The sequence below is a fragment of the Canis lupus genome, chromosome 35, assembly GCF_003254725.2.
Source record: "Canis lupus dingo isolate Sandy chromosome 35, ASM325472v2, whole genome shotgun sequence".
In the NCBI taxonomy this organism is placed as follows: Eukaryota; Metazoa; Chordata; class Mammalia; order Carnivora; family Canidae; genus Canis; species Canis lupus.
The window spans coordinates 17,563,988-17,585,319 of record NC_064277.1 but is presented as its reverse complement, the minus strand read 5'-3'; the positions used below and the strand labels follow the sequence as shown (position 1 = coordinate 17,585,319).

Here is a 21,332-nt window from a genome sequence, read left to right as displayed (position 1 = left end):
TCACAGCAATTCCGGGTGTTCACAAATAGCAATGCCAACTGTTGATATTTATTATTAAGTGTAATGGGTAGGGTACATCTCTGAACATAAGCCAGGTTGATGATGCCAAAATGACCAGCTATATTTCCAACTATTTATATTTACAATATAAAATTCATGTTTTCAGTAATTGGAGAAAACCAAAACTGAGCTTAATTTTTTAAATATATTCCATTTAACATAAGTAGGAAAGTGAAACTTCAATCAACTTAGTTAAAAGTACATTCCTGTAACTAGATTAATTCATAATTCATGTGATTATCTTCATCAGATTAATTTTCTTGAGACTTATAATTATTTTCCTAGTAATTCCTAACTTAGGTCCACAGCTATTGACTCTAAAGTTCCTTAGTCATTCAGAAAACATTTATTGACTACTAGGTGCAAGAAATACATTGTTTTATTTTCTAATTGATATTTTTCAGACCCTGACACTAGAGAAAAGAACGCAGACACATTTCTGATATTGTTTCATAAATGTCTTGGCAATCTGTTCAGTAGTACAATAAATCCTAATAGAACCTGGAAGAACCAGGAAGTCTTCCTGAAAGAGATGACACATGAATGGAATTTTTTTTTTAATTTTTTTTTATTTATTTATGATAGTCACACAGAGAGAGAGAGAGAGGCAGAGACACAGGCAGAGGGAGAAGCAGGCTCCATGCACCGGGAGCCCGACGTGGGATTCGATCCCGGGTCTCCAGGATCGCACCCTGGGCCAAAGGCAGGCGCCAAACCGCTGCGCCACCCAGGGATCCCATGAATGGAATTTTTAATAATAGTAATAACAATAATACTATTCTAAATGTTTCCCTTTACTTTTCATTTACTGTTCACAGCTGGGCTGTGATAAATGCATTATCATCATCTCATGTTACAGTTAAGGAGATGGGCAAAAAAAAAAAGGTTAATTTATTGCCTATATCAGTATAGAGAGGAAATAAAAGTTTCCAGATACCAATCTAAACTGGCCTAAATCTATTGTCCATTCTTAACCATCCACCATGAATTCTTTCCAGTTTTAAGCAGAGGGAAAAACAGGTTCAAAGGTCCTGAGGTCTGGAAAAGCACCAAACTTCGGGAGGCCAGGAAGCAGGTTGGTATAGTGAAAGCATGGTGCATAAGATGGCTATCAGTGCCTAAAATCAATCTAAATTTATCAAGAAGAATTGTAGGCACTGTTGGTTATAACCTTGATTCAGATGATTATACTAGTTAGAAAATATTAGTTGTACTAGTTGTACTGAAGCACAATATAGCTCTAAAAGGAAAGAGAGGACTGTAGGGTCAAGCCCAGGCTATTAAATGCTTTGGCCCAGAAGTGATGTCTGTCACTTTCACATTTCATTGTCTAACACAAGTTCCATGATCACATTTAATTTCAAGAGTGCAGCAAATTCGATTCCCCTTGTACTTGGAAGTTAAGCAGGACTGGCTTGGTAATTTTAAGTAATACATACCAGAGTTCTTGGTTTTCACACTATTGAGAGGTAATAATAACATGCAGCAGGTAAAAATAGGACTTGAAGTCAGACATGACCAGGTTGGAATCCCAACAGCATAATTTATCAATTTGTTTCATTCTGATTATGGTACTTAACCCTCAAAATTACATTTTCTTCTTCCTAAATATAGAGGCATTACTCTTTCAAGATTGTTGCAGTGTTTAAATGAGATGATGTATCAAAACCATCAGGTGAGTACTTTTGACGTAGTAGAAGCCCAACAATAAATGCTGGTTTTAAGTTGACCAAGAATCTGCAACTTAGGAGAAGTGAAGAGCAGATTTACAAGAAGGATTATAACATAGTAGTTGATTACAGTGGTTACCTTAATTTATATAACAAACTATTCGATGAGGCAGCAGGAAACTAGAGTTCACATGCCATAAACAAGGGATTCTCTACTTGTTTCTACCTTGTTTTTATTCTCTACCGTATTGCTTCAAATAAATTACCACGATCTTAGTGGCTTCAAACAGTTCTCATGCATTAGCTTATGGTTTTGGAGGTCAGAGGTCCAGGCTGGGTTCAACTAGGTCTTCTGATCAGTTTCTCTCCAGACTGAATCACAGTGTTACTCAAGTTACACTCTCATGTGGAGCTCAGGGTGTTTCCTCCAATCTTGGCCGCTGTTCCATGACACATCGCCCCTGAAGCCAGTTCACAGCATTGGATGTTTGCTTTCTTCCAGGCCAGTGAAAGCACTTCTCTCTGACTTCTTCCTCTGTAATCAATCAGAGAAGAATCGCCTGATTTTCTCATGGCCACTCCAGATAAGCTCCCCTTTGCAATGAAACATCACATCATACTCAGAGGTTCTGCTCATACTCAATGGGAAAAGACGATACAAAGGTGAGGGTCATTGGCAATCATCTTAGAATTCTGCTTACCACATCCTTTCACAATTCTTACATGTCAAGCACAGCAAGGTCTCTAAATACAGTGATTCATGGAGATAGAGCATGGGAGGCATCCATGGTATGTATAACACACAATCCTTAGTGCCAACTAGTGTAGGATTCCTAGAACAAATAATTTGTTTCTTTCATTTGGAAACCCATTCCTAAGGGAAATCTTCACATATTTGTTCTGAGACAATTTTCCATGTGTCCTGCTTTCTGCCCATCTTGCAAACAGAGGCAAATACTACCCTTTATCCTAGACTATCTTTTAAAGGATATTTATGGTACAAACAACCTTGGAATTTAGAGATTGTGTCTCCCTCCAGAGCAAAGGGCATGTTTGCTTACTAGCTTGTGTGATAAAATCTCCTTCCAAAGCAAAGGGCAGACATGCCTCCTGCCCATTATAAAAGATTCAGATTTCCCAAGTCAAGATTCCTCCCCTGGAACACAGCTCGAGTGTGTAAGAGACATCCATCTGGGTCCATCTGCTTCATCCCCATTGGAACATGGAGGCAGAAGGAAACTGACCAAACAGTCTGGTGACTGATTGCTATGAGTAATAAGTAGTCATTTGTCTCTGACCCAGAAGCCTTGTGTCTTCTTCCAGCAGCCATAAAATTATGGCAAGCTAACATAGTAGCTTGGAAGGAGAGTAGAATCTTAGACTTTCCATAGTTCTTGACAGTAATCAATGCTTTGAAAGACAGACTATAAGGAATGGACAGTGAAGAGAAAATTTGTACTCAAAGAAAAAAGCTGATTGCATTTATTTGTAGAGAATTATCCATACATATATTTCCCTCTAGAGGATAAATATCTGGAAGGATGCACTTAAAAATATCTAGATTGATAGAAAATTTGAGTGCTTTAGATGGTCTGATTTTGGTCATTAAGGAGGAAAAAGCCTCTGAATCTCACATGAATATTTTCAATTGTGTATTCATTTTTCTTTTCTTTGGTACTATTGATACAGATCATATTATCTATATTTATATAAAAAAACTTTTAAAACAGATTTTCTTTAATCCCTATGTATAATTGGCTTGTAATCCTATAAATATCGCAATTCAAATTATTTCCAGTTTTACTCACAAATGCAGAACACTTGTTATCACAGATCATACTTTTAAGGAAATATGCAATTTTATGCATATAAGAAACCCTTCCACTATGAGCAGGATTTACAGATTACTTAAGGTAGACTTTATTTTTTTCCATAGGAATAAACTTTTTTCCCAAATGAAATGAAAGAAATTCTTATAAAAGTTTGATTCATCACCAAACTTTTCCCCCCACTTCTATTCATTGGTTCTACTCTGAAAATTGAAATAATCACGTGCACATGCACGCATATCCCTAGATTCCTGTATAGAAAAGCAAATTTATTAAGAAGTACAGAGGTCTTTTGGAAATTCACTAAAATATAAGATCACATCTAGACTGATATTGACATGTCTTTAATATTTCTTGCATATAATTATTTCTCACTGTCTAGCATTATATTAAGATTTTTAAATGCTACAAGAAACGTCCTAGGTTCTGGTTTTAAAGGAGTCCGTTTTTAGAATTCAGGAGACTACAAGGATATCATCTACCCACCATGCCCCAGACTCTTTAGTCTGGCACGATTTGTTGGCTCGTTATATTTTTCAAACTTTTCATTTCAGTTATCGATGTAGCACAAAGTCTTTGATTATGTTCAGTTTGGGTATGGGATATCAGCCAGTTTGAGAGCCAATTAGTTTCTATTTCAGTTGGTCCAAATTAAAATGATAAATCCCTTTCTACAGCAGGCATTCCCTCACCACTGGACTCTGCTCCATCACAAGCGAAAATCACTAAGCTTGATTGAAAACCAGGTCAGAAATCAGATGAAAATATTTCTTGCATACATGAACATTCAAAGGTCATAGTTTGCCATGAGTTCACTTGGCAGAGAGAGCAAGGATTGAGTCATAATCTCTTAGATTAGAGCTTTCCATTTTCTCGTTACTCAGTTTTTCTTTTGGAAACTGACTGACTCCGTCAGATACCAATCATATTCACAATGGTATCTTTTCTATATCATGGAGGCCAGCAGATATGTGTCATTCTTTGCCCTTTTATTTCAGAAATCAGAGTCATGATACTAAATAAAAGAAAAAAATCAAATCAGATTTAAATGGGGTAAAATGGCAAATGGCATGGCAAACAAGCCATTCTCAAAGGCTTAGGTTTGAAAATTTATTCTATGAATTAGGTTCTGGAATTTAGAAAGCTAGTTTTAATTCAGTTTTGTGAATATAAAATAATAGCTAGATAGAGATATACTTGGCCATACTTATATCCATTATAAAACTTGCTGAAACTTTACAAATTATATAAAAATGTGAAGAAAATCACTGATACTATTCAGTACCATAACATCCATAATAATCCCTATTAACAACTTGGTGAAATTCCTTTTAATTTTTTTCTAAGTATGCAGATACATAAATATGTATTAGAAACCGGAATGTTCATTTTTATACAGTTTTGTATCATTTCCAAAGAGGTGGTCACTGTGTGCCATGCAGAGGCGGCTCAGCGGAAGCACAAAGGTGGTCAAGTAGCAGAAGACAGGGGTGAAGGGCAAGCATAGACCAGAACCTTTACTGGGGTTTCTATAGGAAAAGCACACAAAGCAGAGTGAACAGGTTAGGATTGAGTCATTTGAATAATTCTGGTAGGCTTTGGGCACAAAGAGCAATCTGTCTGTAGTTACCTGGTACCTGACTCCAGATCGGTTTAGGGTGGGGAAAATATTGGCTTGTTGTGTGAGAGTTTGTTAAGGATGTGATTGAAGGACATGAGCTTGGGGCTGGTTGGTTTGTACATGACGTGCTCCAGGCCGAGCCTTTTATTTTATCATAAGCATTAGCTCTAAGATTGCTGTGGGATGGGCAGTCTATCTCCGATCAGCAAGGCCACAAATGCCAGGACATCAAGAATACAGAACATAGGGTGACGAGCACAGAGGGGGGCATTTGATGGGATGAGCACTGGGTGTTATGCTATATGTTAGCAAATCGAACTCTAATGAAAAAATACCAAAAAAAAAGAATACAGAACATAAGGAAATATAGTTAATATAATTGGTCCAGTGATGGATGGATGCCAAATACAACTAGATGAATACAGAATTTAAGAAAACACACAACAAAAGACATAGTTTCTTTATGACTAACAATCCAGCACAGAAATATCCTGCAATTTATATAGTAATTCTGCTTTTATTAAATGCTTATCTATTTTACACTTGTTTGGTATTTTAAATAATTCCACAATAAACAGAGAAGAAAAAGACAGGGAAAAAAAAAGACAAGACATGAGTTCATTTAAAATGCTATATATAAACATATAATTATACATTATATCATATATATGTATATAACATAATACATATGATATTATGTTATAATATTTGTGTGCTTTTAATCTCTATAAGGAAATAGGAAAAGCAAGATAGATCTGTTTTTACTGACTTCTAGAAATGTCTACAATACACTTACAATGTATGCAATAGTGCATGCCATAAAATATGATTTTAGCGCGATCAACCAAATCCTTTATATAATATTATATATAATATGCTATATATATTCATTTGAACAAGAAAAAATGTGCAGAGGAATATACACGAGACCATTAAAACTGGTTTCCAAAGAGGAATGACAGGCTTAAGCTGAACGCAGGCAGGGGAAGACAATTAACTTTGCTTCTATACTTTTGTATTACATCATTTTACATTTTACAAGAATGTATTATTATAATTTCAAGATATCCAATAAGGACATTTTTAAAAGAAAACTATTTTGTGTTCATTTCCTATTCTTCCTTTCAATAAATTCCCAGAAAGGATTTGCTAAGTTAAAAAAAGTATAAATATATTAAGGAAATACATAGGGAGACATATTATATATACATGGAGAGAGAGAATGTTGTCATATGTGCTACCACCAACAATGTACAAAGAAAACTATTTCTTTAGAAATGCCAGCACTGGACATTAACATTTTCAAATTCTAAAAAGAAACTGTAAACATTTGATTTGTTTTGATTTGACCTAATTATTTGTAAAACTGACCTCTTTAACCATTTGTTATCCTTAATAAGGATGAAATGATAAAATGAATATTTTCTTTTTAAAAGGAAGTCATTTTATTGATTTGCATATGATCTTTGTATATTAATAATACAGTGATATATATAATGATATTAACCATTTGCCATATGTTACAAATGCATTTCTCTTCTTCTCACTTGAATTTTCATCTCACACTTGATGTTTTCATATGCAAAATGTAGGAGACATTCCTGGTGGTCAGCACCCTGGTTTTTGCTGTTGCTTACTACACATACACAGACTCATTCCTTTTTTTTTTTTTTTTTTTTACACAGACTCATTCCTAATGGTGACTTTCAATGCTTGATATTTATAGCACAATAACTACTGAAAAAGCATCTTTTTCCTTCTGAAGTCTAGGAAAAGAACCCAAAATTCTTTTGATTTTCAGCAAATTTGAGGCTTATTACATTACAGTGTTATAGAAGCTCATGTTTTCAATATATATTAAAATATCAATATCTGAAAGGGGAAAATTATCCCTTTGCCTAGAAGTGTTTAAAATATTCTTATTAATTTATTATTCAAAACAAACCATAGAAGCATTTTGCCTTAAGGAAAATCCTGCTTAGATTTTTACTGGAATAGTATTCACTTGATAAATGAATTTGGGGAGAACTGCTTCTTTATAAACCATCGCAATGTTTTCCTCAATTTATTAAAACTCTGTCATTCGGTGAACTCTGGTTTTAGCTACCTATTATAGCTCTTCTTATATAAACATTTGTTATTCTTAGGAATATGATTTTTCATTAGATTTTTTAAATGGTTAGTTCAAGTTTCTAGGAAGGTTACTAATTTGTGTGTATTTTTAATCAGCCACATCTCTGCGCTCTTAACTTGAGCAGTTTTGATTCTTGTAGTTCCTACCTCTACCACAGTTAAAATTGTTAAGAATTCTGTGTTTTCCTTTCCTGTGAATATTTTGATCATTATGGTTTTCTGCCTTGGTGCTTTAACAAGAACTTCCACAACACTTTAAAATAATACCGATAATAGGCATCTTTGCCTCAGTTACTGGATTCTGTGGAAGATTCATTATTATGTATCACACTGACTTTTAGTTTAAATAATTTTTTAAGGTTTTATTTATTCAGTCATGAGAGACACAGAGGCAGAGACATAGGCAGAGGGAGAAGAAGGCTCCCTGCAGGGAGCCTGAGCCAAAGGAAGATGCTCAACCACTGAGCCACCCAGGCGCCCTGACTTCTAGTTTAAAATGGATATCCTTTTACCTAGTTTGCAAAGATTTTTTTAAAAGTAAGGAATGGATCTTGGCATTAAACTTTATAGAGCCTATTGCGATGCTTGTTAAGCAAAATGTTTCCCCTTTTTGATCAACTAACTTAATACGTTAATAGTTTAAAGATACAAAGTCATTCTTGCATCCTTTAAACACATCTAATACCAATTTTAGTGCGTAGAAGTAGAGTTATGCCTATTTTTGTTTGTGTTTGCCTGATAGATCTTTTCTCATCTTTTCTACTTAAAACACAATTATTTGATTTTTAGGGACTTCTTACAAATGGGCTCAGTTTGAAATCTAAACATCCTCGTATAACAAATGCACATTGCCATTCCTGGGGCATTTTGTTTTATTGGTAGACATTTGGGCTTATACTTCCTTTTTAATTTTTAAAGATTGTTTTCTTTTGATGTCAGCTGTCTTGTTATATTATTTCTTAAATTATTTTTGTTCTTTTCTTGCCCTGACCATCCACTCTATCTTAATTTTCCTACTGGTTAATTTAGGGTATTAAAATCATATCTAAAATTCTGCTCTTGAGTGATCAAGAAGGAAACTGTATATTGCCATCATACTAGACATGGTAAGAAGTTCAGCATACATTTACTACCCAGCCAACAATGATTTCCATAAGCACAGATGGTTGATTTTTGCTTACGATGTATTACTTATTTATATTATCTTCTCTTTCAAGAATTATTTCTGACATTTGATTATAATATTTTTACTAATAACCTAATTCTAATTATTTTACTAATATTTGGATATGGGGTGTGAGAGCCTCCATTTATACTCTTGTTCCCAGCCCTAAAGAGATGTAGGTTCACTGCAATCATCTGAAAACTTGTAAGAATGTTTTTCCTTTAGGTTTAAAAAATATTAGAAGTATGGGGTCTTAGCCTCTTTTTTTTTATAAATCTTATTCACCAATGGGCCCTTGAATTGGCAAATACAAAGCTTTCTTCGGTTCAAAAAAGTTATCTTCTATTATCTTCCTATTCAGCAGTTCTTGGGGATTGCTGTTATATGCAAACTGGAACATCTTGATATCATGTTGGCCCAACTCATTTTCATATATTTATCCTTTTCCTTTGAATATCAGTTGAATATCTCAGACTTTTCATCTTACTTCCTTAATTCAATTTTATGCAGTGTATAATCTATTTGCCACTTGCACTTCTGTTTTTGAAATATCAATCACACTTTACGGTTTTAAGTATGATATCCTAATCTCACATTTTCCCTCCTTTATGTCTGTCTTCTAAATTTAAGTGGATAGCACTCCCATTTGAAAATATAAAATGTTCTACAGTCTCCGGTTTCTCGTGGTAAATCTATTTCAGCAAGAGGCACTCCTGCGATGTTTTTAGGGCAGCCCCGCCCTTGCCATTTTTTTTTTTTTTAACTGCAGTTTCTCTTTTGTGGCCTTCTGCCTTTGTTCATAAGAGAAAAAGCCAGCTCATGACCCACTATGATGCCCGTTGCAGAAGTTTTCTGGTAACTGTGTTTACATGTGCACCTGTGTTTGAGCAAGTGGTAGCAAATTGGCCTCCTATATGCTTGTGATCTGTAGTCTGTCCTCACACCTTCACATTGCAGACCAGTGGCGGACTTTGATTAAACAGTCGTCTTATCCAATATGCTTGCAGAAGCACAGTGCTCTCACAGGAAGAGTGAGAGTTCTCCAAACTACTGGAACATGCATTAAACTCTTTCTAATGTTCATGATAGGGTAGGAATTTGTACCTGCTTTTATACTTTTTTGGTCAATTCCATTGAAAATTGAAGGCCAGAATTTGATCTCTAGTATATAATCTCACCAAAATATTTTTTGAGACCTTGGATCATTTTATTTTTTGTGTATGGGAAATTTTATAAGAAATATGTGCGACTATAATGAAAAGAATTCACTTCATTCAATCTCCAAACGGTGTCCCTTGAGGAGATAACAATCTCATAGCAAAACTTTCAGTATGATTTGCCAAAAGGTTTAAGAAACTGTACAACTGACCCTTGAACAATGGGGGTTTAGGTGCACCAATTCCCCACACCCCTGCATAGACAAAAATCTGCATATGACTTTTGGCTCCCCTCAAATTTAACTGCCAATAGCTTGCTTACTGGTGACCAGCAAACTTCACAATAAATAGTCAATTAACACATATTTTGTATGTATGTATTATGCACTTTATTCTTACATTAAAATTGAAGAAAAATATTAAGAAAATCATAAAGAAGAAAAAATACATTTACAGTGTCGTACTATAAAAATCCACAGATAAGTAGACTTCAAGGGTCAACTATAGTTCACTTTTACAAAGTTAAACTTCTAGTTCTACATAATGGAAAAATTACTGATAGCATATAATGAATTGAATTCGTATTCTCTTAATTTTCAAAGAGCTTTTACATCTTTTATCACATTTATTTTCACAACAGCATTACAACGTCATCTGGTAGATAAGATACATAATGAAAAGCACATTTTCAGATGAGAAGCCTATGATCCAGAGATAACTTACATAAGAATTCTACTGACAAGCAGTGGCAAAGCCAGGACAGAAATGAGTCATTTAATTAAGTATGATAAAACTCAGAATATTTACTTATTTTCTAATGATTTCAAATAACATAAATAAACTCCTCTCACTTCAAACTTAGTTGCAGTCATTCAATCAACTCATCCTTGTATAAGATTTCTTATAGACAGATTTGATTCTTGTTATGTTGGCCTTACAAGATAAAGTTTACAAGATACCTAAGATAGACCACTAAAAGAAAATACAACATAGTCTTTTTATTTTTGAAAGAGAAAATTGACCTTATTTTAGGGAATATTTGAATATTGGCTACCCCATAACCAAACTCATTGTGGCAGGTTAAAGTTTGCGGCGAATTCTTTAAATGTTTTTTTTTTAAGGTTTTATTTATTCATTCATGATAGAGAGAGAGAGAGAGAGAGAGGCAGAGACACAGGCAGAGGGAGAAGCAGGCTCCACGACCAGAGCCCAATGCGGGACTCGATCCGGGGACTTCAGCATCACACTCTGGGCCCAAGGCAGGTGCTGAGCCACTGAGCCACCCAGGGATCCCCTGCAGCAAATTCTCTAATTATCTTCCAATCAAAAAGTGGGGCCCATGCTCCTTCTCTTTGAATTTGGGTAGTCTCTGTGCTTTGACTAACAGAAACAGCAGAAATGACACTTCCAAAACCATAAGAAACTGGTAGCTTCCACTTCCTGTCTTTTGGATCACTCTTTCTAGGCACCCATGTAAGTATGAATACCCTGAAACCACCAAGCTAGAGAGGCCATGTGTAGACACGCTACTCAACAATCCCAGTTGAACCTAGTTTTCCAGCCATTTCCACCAGGACACCAGATATGTGATTCTTCAGACCAGACCAGGGACCAGCGACCAGCACACTACCACCAACTGACTTCAGAGGACACCACGTGGAACATAAATATCTCCTAGCTAAGCTCTGCCCCCAAAATCATCATCTTGCAATAAAAAAAAATGTTATTTTTAAAAGATTTTATTTATTTGAGAGAGAGCGTGAGCAGAAGGGAGGAGCAGAGGGAGAGGGAGAAGCAGATTCCCCAGTGAACAGGGAGTCTGACATGGGACTCAATCCTAGGACCCTGAGATCGTGACCTGAGCTAAAGGCAGATGCTTAACCAACTGAGCCACCCATCCTAAACAGTTGTTATTTTAAATCACTAATTTCTGAAATAAATTGTCATTTAGCAGAAAATACCTGAGATATTCATCATCCTATTTGAAGAAAGTCTGACTTATAGATGAAAGGCAGGGGTCCACTTTCTTTCTTTTCTTTTTTTTTTTAAGATTTTATTTATTTATTCATGAGAGAGACAGAGAGAGAGAGAGGCAGAGACACAGGCAGCTGGAGAAGCAGGCTCCATTCAGGGTGCCCGACTTGGGACCCAATCCAGGGACTCCAGGATCACACCCTGAGCCAAAGGCAGATGCTTAACTGCTGAGCCACCCGGGCATCCCAGGGGTCCACTTTCCAACAAAGAAAAGACAAAGCAGAAAATACTTTTTCACATCCTTGGTGACTGAAATGCAAGTGTGTAACCTGAGATTAGTCAAATAGAGTCTAAGTTTAAGACTTTGAACCATAAAAAGGAGTGAAACAAAATAGAGGTAAAAATTCAAGGAAATTCAGAATAATTGCAACGAACCAATTCTTGTCATGCAAAAGACCAAGAATAGTTAAGAAAATTTTGAGGAACAAAAACAAAGAGGAAATCCTTGCCTTTTCAATAACAAGATTTTTTACTAAGGCATAGTAATTAAGATAGCGTGGTTTTCGCTCAGAAATAGACACTGAGACCAATGGAGAAGAACATGCATGTATAGAAACTTTATATATGACATAAGAGGAATTTTACATTAATGAGGAATAAATAGTGCTGAGAAAACCGATTATGCCAAAAATTAAAAAACATTGAATCTACCTCAGAAATATGCTGCAATCAATTTTATTTAAAGGCTCAAATAATAGTCAAATTTGAAAACATTTAAAAGGAAATATAAGAGAATATTGAATTCTTTTTTACCTTGGGGTAAGGAATAATTTACTAAATATAATTCAAAATAATAAACACAAAGGAAAATATTGAAAATTAAGCTATAACAAAATTAGCGATTTATTCTCATCAAAGTACCATAAAAAGGACATGCTATAACAAAATTAGCGATTTATTCTCATCAAAGTACCATAAAAAGGACATGCTATCAACTTAGATATCTGTATATAATTGTCAAAGGATTAGTATCTAAAATATATAAAGAATTTTTCAAATTAAAAAGAAAAGACAACTCAAAAGAAAAATACTGCCAAAATAAAGGAAAAAGTAATGAACAACAAACAGGAATGAACTATGAAACTGTGCTAACTTCAAGAGCAAATAAGGAATGCAAACTTAAACCACATTGGGATGCTATTTTACAGATTACATTGGAAATACTAAAAGTCTGACAAAAATCAATTGCTGGAAAAGATATTAGCCACTTGCTCCCTGAAACACTTGTAGTGGAAGAGAAAATTGTTATTCTCACTTTAGAGAGGATTTGGACAATATCTAATAAAAATTAAGATGCATTTACCCTGAAGCCCCAACAGTTCACTTCTTGTATATACTGTTTAAAAATTCTTTATATGTACATTAAAAATAAGTGGAAATATATTAATAGCAAGAAAATAGAAATCATTTAAATACAAATCAAGAGAGAATGCATAAATTGTAGGATGTTAATATAACATTGTTCAACAGTGAAAATGAATGAATAAGACCTATAAAAAGGAACACAGATGATTATCATAAATATAACATTGAATTAAAATGCAAGTTGCAGGGGCACCTGAGTGGCAGAGTCAGGTAAGTGTCAAACTCTTGGTTTCAGCTTAGGTCATGATCTCAGGGTCATAAGATTGAGCACTGGCCTCTATACTCTACTAGGAGTCTGCTTGAAGTTCTTTCTCCCTCTCCTTCCCTCCTGCCCTTTCCACCTGCACTCTCTATATTTAAAATAAATAAAGCTTAAATAAATAAATAAATAAATAATAATAAATAAATAGCAAGTTGTAGAAAAACGTGTACAGTATAACAAAAACTTTTTTAAAAAAGCAAAACTGAACAATATATACATACAAATACAATAAATCTGTTTTAGAGCAAGGGAAACAACAAATTTCAAAGTTATCACATAATGGAACAGGATATGGGAATTTTTTTTCTATTAATGATCTATTAATATGCTATATGATGTTAATGGATTTCCTAATACTGAATGATATAAACATGCCATTATTTTCTTAAGTATTATTATCTTAATGTATTAGATTAAGCTTGCTAAATATTTAATCTTTTGCATTATTCATTAGTGATCTTGACTTTTAAATTTCTTTATATGTGTGTATGTACTATATTAGATTTAGATGCCAATGCTTTATAAGAAGAATTTGGAAGTTTCCCACTAATATCTATGAGTTTGAACAAGGATAGCACTGAGACTGAGTTTGGTAAAATCCTACTGTGAAACAATCTTACTATCATGATTTTATGTGAGGTAGTCTCTTGATAACTTTATTTCTTATAAGAACTTGTCTTTCTAAACTGTCTTCCGAGTCCAAGTTTGACAAACTGTGTTATCCTTGAAACTTATCTAGGTTATCATAAAAGCATGAAAAATAAAAACAAAAAAGCATGAAAAATAGTCTTAATTTTTTTATTTCATCTAATATTTTCCCTTAGTTGATTTTTTATTAAGTGTTTTCAAGAAGAAAATTTTGGTAAATTAATTAGAACTTAGATATACTGTTTTTCTATACCTCACTAATTTTGCTTTCATCTTTGTTCTTTTTTTGACTTTTTAAATGTACTTTGTTACCTTTTTCCTTTTTCAGCTGAAAATTTCATTTATTTTCACTATTTCACTTTTACTGATAAAAGTGTTTAGCTCTATGAAGTTTCCCCTACTTGCTTTAAATGTATTCCATAAATTTTATTTCATTTTATTTTTTAAAAAAAAGCATGAGTGAGGGGAGAGGGGGAAGGCAAGAGAGAATCTCAAGCAGACCCTACACTCAGCACAGAGCTGGACACAGAGCTTGATCCCACGACCTGTGAGATCATGACCTGAGCTGAAATTAAGAGTCAGTCACTTAACCAACTGAACCACCCAGGAGCCCCTCCATAAATTTTAATATGTAATATCCTAATGATCATTACTTCTTAAGATTCCATAATTTCTGTTTGTAATTTTTCATTTCACCCGAGAGTTTAATAGAAGAATTAAAATTTTCAGGTTTAACCTTGGTCCTTCTGTCTCCTCTCCTCTTTTATGTACTTGACTTGGAGGGGGGATTGGGATACTGCTCACTCCCCAAAAGACTTGTGGCAGGGGGTTAAGTTGACCGTTTTGCTGAGAATTGGGTTATAGTGGTCCCCCTTTTCTGTGGGCAATGTGATCCAAGACCCCAGCAGGTGCCTGAAACTATAATAGTACCAAATTCTATACATACTGTTTTTTTCCTACATATACATACCTATGATAAAGTTTAATTTATAAATTAGACATAGCAAGAAATTAACAATAATGGTAAAATAGAACAACTGTGACCGTATACTGTAACCAAAGTTATGTGAATGTGGTCTCTGTCTCTCAAAATATCTTATACTGTAGTGCCCCTTCTTGTGATGAAGCAAGAGGATAAAATGCCTACACGATGAGATGGAGCATGGGGAATGACATAGGTGCCCTGACATAGCTGACCATCAGTACTGATCATTTGACTGCATGTCAGAGGGAAGATCGTCTGCATCCCAACTGCCTTTGACCACAGACAACTGAAACCAGAGAAAGCAAATCACAGACAAGGGTGACTACTGTATATTTTTCTACTTAAAAGTAATTTAAAGTTGGCAGTGTTACTTTTCTTCTGGTTAGGCTGACATTATGGGTTACATGGGCTGTATTTGTTTCTCTTTTTGATCTGTATATTTTTTTGGAGTGATTCTAATTTAGCTACAGCCATTTTTCTAGGCTACCTGGAAGTCTCCACCATTGCTTTAAACCTAAGCATTGCATTCCTTTGATCCAAATTTTTAATATTTACCATTTAATTTATCAGAATATCTGTTAGGTTTCTTGTTTCTCCTATCTTTTTCCTTCCTCTGGATATAAAATCTAATGTCCAGCCTTAAAGCTATCACAGATCAAAGCAACTCATGAATCATCTAGTCCAGCCTAAAACTAGCACAGATATTTCTACAATTGATCCAAAAATAGGGGGGATGGCTATTCAGGCTCTGATTTCTTATTTTCAAATTTTCAAGACAATGTATGCAATATTTATGAAGTTATTATATTTTTTTATTTTTGTTTCAGAGAGTTTTTTTGAGTAAAAAACACAGTCCTGAGAATTTTTGCCCACTGGTCTCACCTCAATCCACAGTGTGAATACCCAAGGATACATGTGTACTCCAGATAACATGAGATGATGCAGAATAAATGCTCTTCTCTGAAGAGAAGAAAGAAGAAGAAAGAAAGAAAGAAAGAAAGAAAGAAAGAAAGAAAGAAGAAAGGAAAGAAAGAAGAAAGAAAGAAAGAAAGAAAGAAAGAAAGAAAGAAAGAAAGAAAGAAAGAAAGAAAGAAAGAAAGAAAGAAAGAAAGAAAGAAGAAAACATTATATATACCAACACAAACTTATAAAGTAGAATGTAATATTTGGATAATCTTTTTAAATGAAATGTGAGTTCTCAAAGAAATTTGACAAGTATCATTAAGGATACTTGGGAAATCTAAAAAGCACTTCCCATCTAGAGTAACAGAAAAAAATCATTTGTCTTGTATAGAGAGATTATACATATGGCCTTCAGTGCTTTCATGTCCCTGTTAATTTTCTGTTCATAATCAGCATTCTTATTTTCTCATATTATTCTCTAAATGAAACCGTTTTCATAAGCTCAACTACACCAATCTTATTTTTCTATTTACTTCCTATTTGCAATACAATAAAATTCCTAGAGCAATTACAACACTCCAGATATCATCAGATATTCTTATAGGACCTGAACTTTATATATTCTTACGTTCAGTCCAAGATTTCATTAGAATTGTTTTTTAACTCTTGAATCTTATGTTTGGTTCTTATGGCACTTGGAAATCCTAGGTAGTTCTGATATGCATTGCTCTATGTGTAAATATGTGTAAAATCAGTGTATCTACATATTTTACATAGATATTACATACCTAAAAAATACACAGCTAATTTCTAATTAATTATAATATTGAATTTCATATTTGCACTTACTTTGTCAATTTTTTTTTATGTTTACTAACGAATTTATTTTTTTTTATTTTTTTTTAGATTTTTTTTATTTTTAATTTTTTATTGGTGTTCAATTTACTAACATACAGAATAACCCCCAGTGCCCGTCACCCATTCACTCCCACCCCCCGCCCTCCTCCCCTTCTACCACCCCTAGTTCGTTTCCCAGAGTTAGCCGTCTTTACGTTCTGTCTCCCTTTCTGATATTTCCCACACATTTCTTCTCCCTTCCCTTATATTCCCTTTCACTATTATTTATATTCCCCAAATGAATGAGAACATATAATGTTTGTCCTTCTCCAACTTACCTACTTCACTCAGCATAATACCCTCCAGTTCCATCCACGTTGAAGCAAATGGTGGGTATTTGTCATTTCTAATAGCTGAGTAATATTCCATTGTATTACTTTGTCAATTTTAATTCCTTTGTCTAACTATTGAGATAATTTTGAATCTTGACTCTAAACACCAGGGGCTTAAGGGGTACCTGGGTAGCTCAGCTGGCTAAGCATCTGCCTTTGCTTAGATCATGATCCCAGGGCCCTGGGATTGAAACCCCACATCTGGCTCCTCACTCAGTGGGAGTCTGTTTCTCCCTCTGCCTGACTATCCCCCACTTATGCTAGCTCTCCCTCACTCTCTTCTCCCCACCAGTGTTCTTCTCTCCCTTAAATAAATAAATATAAATATTTAAATATATAAATATTTTATATATATATATATTATATATAAAATATATAAATATTTTAAAAATAAAACAAGGGGTGCCAATGAAAGTGGAGATGAGGGTGGTTAGGGCATTTTTTTGAGCATAAGGCGTAAGATATCACCTTCTCCCAAACCTCACTAAAATGACAAAGTAAGATTTTTTTTTTAATGTTTAAAGCCCTCATGGACAAAGAGAATGGTAAAGAGACAACAGCAAATAAGAAATATCAACAAATTTTGTGAAGATGGAAAAAGAGAATACAGGATTGATGTTGACTTAAATCAGAGCAAAGGAAGCACAAATCTATAAGCCCCCAGAAGGTAATATCAATGAGAAGCAAACTGGGTCATCCATGAAGAACCTTTAAAAGATTCAGGAATTGGAAATAAGATATTACACAACCTGAAGGTCAAGTTTGGAGGTGAGAAAGGGAAACCGACTTAAAATATGCACAAGCAGCAGTTAAATTCTGGGTTTCTGTCTTCAGCCTTCCACTGCAAGGTAACTACCCACTTCTTGTTCTCATAAAAGAATAAGGGTCTCTTTCTTAAAGAAATTGAAACAGAAATACTCCATCTTGAAGACCTCAGGCATAGCTGAAAGCAGGGATAAAGTGCTAAATGGAAAAAAGAGAGAGAGAGAGAGATTAAATCTGTTTACTAAGAGGTGACACAAGCCTTACCATCTCTTCCTCATCCAGTTGCCAGAATGCCTACAGACTGGATCCTAACCTCTTAGGCATTGTGGTTGACAGCCTTCCAAAGTGCTTCCACATAATCCCTGTCTGCTGGAATTTACATCCTTAGGTAATACTCTTCCCTTGTATGTGGGCTGGACCCAGTGACTCACTTCTAACAAATAAAATATGGAAAAAGTGATGGAAAGATTAGGTAACTGAAGACTGTCTCATCTCGCTGACACCCTCTTGGCTTCTCATCATGTTGGAGAGACTCAAGAGGCAAAAAACAAGGCATCTAACAACATACGGATAGGAATTGAAGCTCAGTGCAACAGTTCACAAGAGACTGAATCTTGCCAATGATCTCCTAACTGAGCTTAGTAGCAGATCCTTCCCCAGTCGAGTCTTGAGATGACTAGAGTGCTAGCTGCCCCCTTTGATTGTAGCCTTTGAGACAATCTGAGGCAGAGGAGACAAAAAGCCATGTCCAGATCCTGATGTGAAGAAACTGTAAGATATAAATGCTGTTTCAAGCTGCTACATTTTGGGATACTTTTTATGCAGGAATAGATCATTACTAAAGGCATTTTGGAACATCCCTCTATCAAAAACCTGAATGCTCAAAATAAAAGACCTACAGAAATGGACATCTGGTATACTCTCAACAACAACAACAAAAGTCTGACCACCCTACAATAAAGTCCACAATCCAATAAACTCTGCACAAGAATCTAGATCTACCAAATAGCTCTCTCTTGATATGAACAGGCAGCCAAGGGTCACAGGAAGTTGATTGAAAGCTCCAATGTGGAAGGAAGGCTAAAACAAACTTACAAAAGAAACTTTAAGAAAATAGAAGCAATTCACACACACCCATGGCAACAAGTTAAGCTACAAATTAAAATTACTATTTTCAGAAAGATAAAGACAGATACTACATCTATCAAACAGTGAGAATTGTAGAAGACAAACACAGTAAAAGGAAGAAGGGAGGAAGGGGAAGAACAGGAGGAGGAGAAAGTGTGGTGGGAATGGAAGAAAATAAATAAAAATTATTCTAGGAAGATAAAAATAATTGCTAAAATGGAAAATTCAATAGGTTGAAAATATAATTGAGGAACATCACAAACTCTAAAATAAAAGGCAGAGAAAAGGCTGATATGATATAGAAGGTAAAACACACACATACACACAATCAATTCAGGAAGTTTAGTATCTAATAGGAGTACCAAAAAGAGATACCAAAAGAGGATTAATTAAAAAAATAATAAACTAAATATTCCCAGACTAGAAAACACGCTTCTCCAGATAGCAAAGAGCCCACAGAGAGCTCAGAAAAGAGATAATAAATCACAGTAAGATATATAATCATGACATTTCAAAACATCAGAGGAAAAAAAGAAGAGCCTAACAGTTTCCTGGGAGAGTAGATGTAGATCATTTGCAGATAACCTGGAATATGAACAGCAGTGGAATTTTCAAAAACATACATTAGAAGCCAAAGACAAGACAATGACTTCCAAAGTTTGGGCAAGCTAATTTTTTTAAAGGTGTATTTATATGAGAGAGAACAAGCAGAGAGGAGAGGGGAGGGGAGAGGAAGAGAGAATCTCAAGAAGATTCCCCACTGAGTATGGAGCCCCATGTGGGATTCAATCTCACAACCCTGAGATCATGACCTGAACCAAAATCAGGAGTCAGATGTTTAACCAACTGAGCCACCTAGGCAGCCCTGGGGGAAACTAATTTTTAACCAAAAATCAATACCTAGCCAATTGACTATGAAAGCAGAAAAAAAAAAGTGAAGTACAAGATCTAAAAAGTTGTACACAAAGTACCTTTATACAGGAAGTTATTGAATGTGGTGAACAAAACAAACAGCAGAAACAGACCCATAAATACAAAGAACTAGTGGTTACCAGAGGGATGCAGGGTACAGGTTGGGCAAAATGGGTGCAGGGGAGTGGGAGATGGAGGCTTCCAGTTATGGAATAAAGAAGTCATGGGAATAAAAGGCAGAGCATAAGGAATACAGTCAACGATACTGTAATAGCGTTGCATGGGGACAGATAGGAGCTACACCTGTGGTGAGCACAACATTACACAGAGCTGTTGGATCACTATGTCATACACCTGCAATGAATGTAACATTGTGTGTCAATTATACTTCATGAGGAAAACTTTTTTTAAGTGGTGCACGTGAGGGAATAAATTGATAGAAAACGGTCTAGGTACGAAGAAACTCAATATGGATAAAAGGATATGACAAGCTCTAGAAGGAAGGCAAAAAGAAGTGTCAAGACAAGACTTGTATAGCAAATCTGGAAGAGACACTGCTGAAGCTAGAACAAGCGGATTTGGAGCTCCAAAAGAGGAAAACCATGATCTAACAGTTCACCTGATGAGGGCATTGAACAGCTGGTGGAAATAAAAGAAAAGTCTGTTGGATGTATGAGGAGAATTAGAATTAGTTTCATGTAAGTGAAACAAATTGAAAATTTGAGACAATTTTTAATGGCAGAAAAAAAGTTTTAGAAGAGAAAAAACCTTCACCATAGAATACTATGCGACTAAGCAAGTGAATATTTCATGAAATAGGCTATTTCGTAATCACAAGATGTACACTCTGAAAATACTTTTAATCAAAAATTTGAAATGTAATTATATTAGAAAGGATAGGAAATACAGCAGGGAACAGGGGTGCAGGAGAGATAAATCCTCACATAAAAGGAACTGGATATTATATCACTAAAAAGATGAACCAAGAAATGATAAGAGGGGAATGTTATTTACAGTATAGAATGGAATAGTCCATGATATACACAAAGGAACTGGAAGTGGCTTTCTAGGAGACGTGAAAGGTGGAGGAAAGTACTAGTGCTCTTTATGTTAAGCCTTTCCATTTGTCTTTATATATCACCTTAATTAAAAAGAGCTTTAAAAACAAAAGAATTACACAAATCTGTTGCTCTCAAAGGATGTTCTTAATCTACAATTAAACAAAAACCCAAGATGCCTCTGAATGTGGTAAACTCCCTAATTTTCACTGAATCAGAGAGAAATACACTTTATATGTGTGTAAACAAAAAAGTATAGACAATACTGAAAAATATACATTGATTCTGATTTATTAGGGGGCAGTAGAGTTGGAGTGGGGAGGAGACAGATCATTAATTTCCATGCAAAACTTTCACCTTTGACCTGCTACAAATCTTAAAATTAAAAATTCAGTCATTTGTATCCTA

The 21,332-nt window shown here is 34.8% G+C and overlaps 1 long non-coding RNA gene across 1 annotated transcript in view; it reads right to left on the bottom strand.

Moving 5' to 3' along the window:
• Positions 1 to 273: 273 nt before the first annotated feature.
• LOC125754381 (uncharacterized) overlaps positions 274 to 21,332 on the bottom strand; it is a 70,184-nt gene continuing 49,125 nt past the window's right edge. Inside the window, exon 3 of the long non-coding RNA XR_007408383.1 lies at positions 274 to 2,265. This is a non-coding gene — a long non-coding RNA (uncharacterized LOC125754381). The remainder of the gene's footprint in view (positions 2,266 to 21,332) is intronic.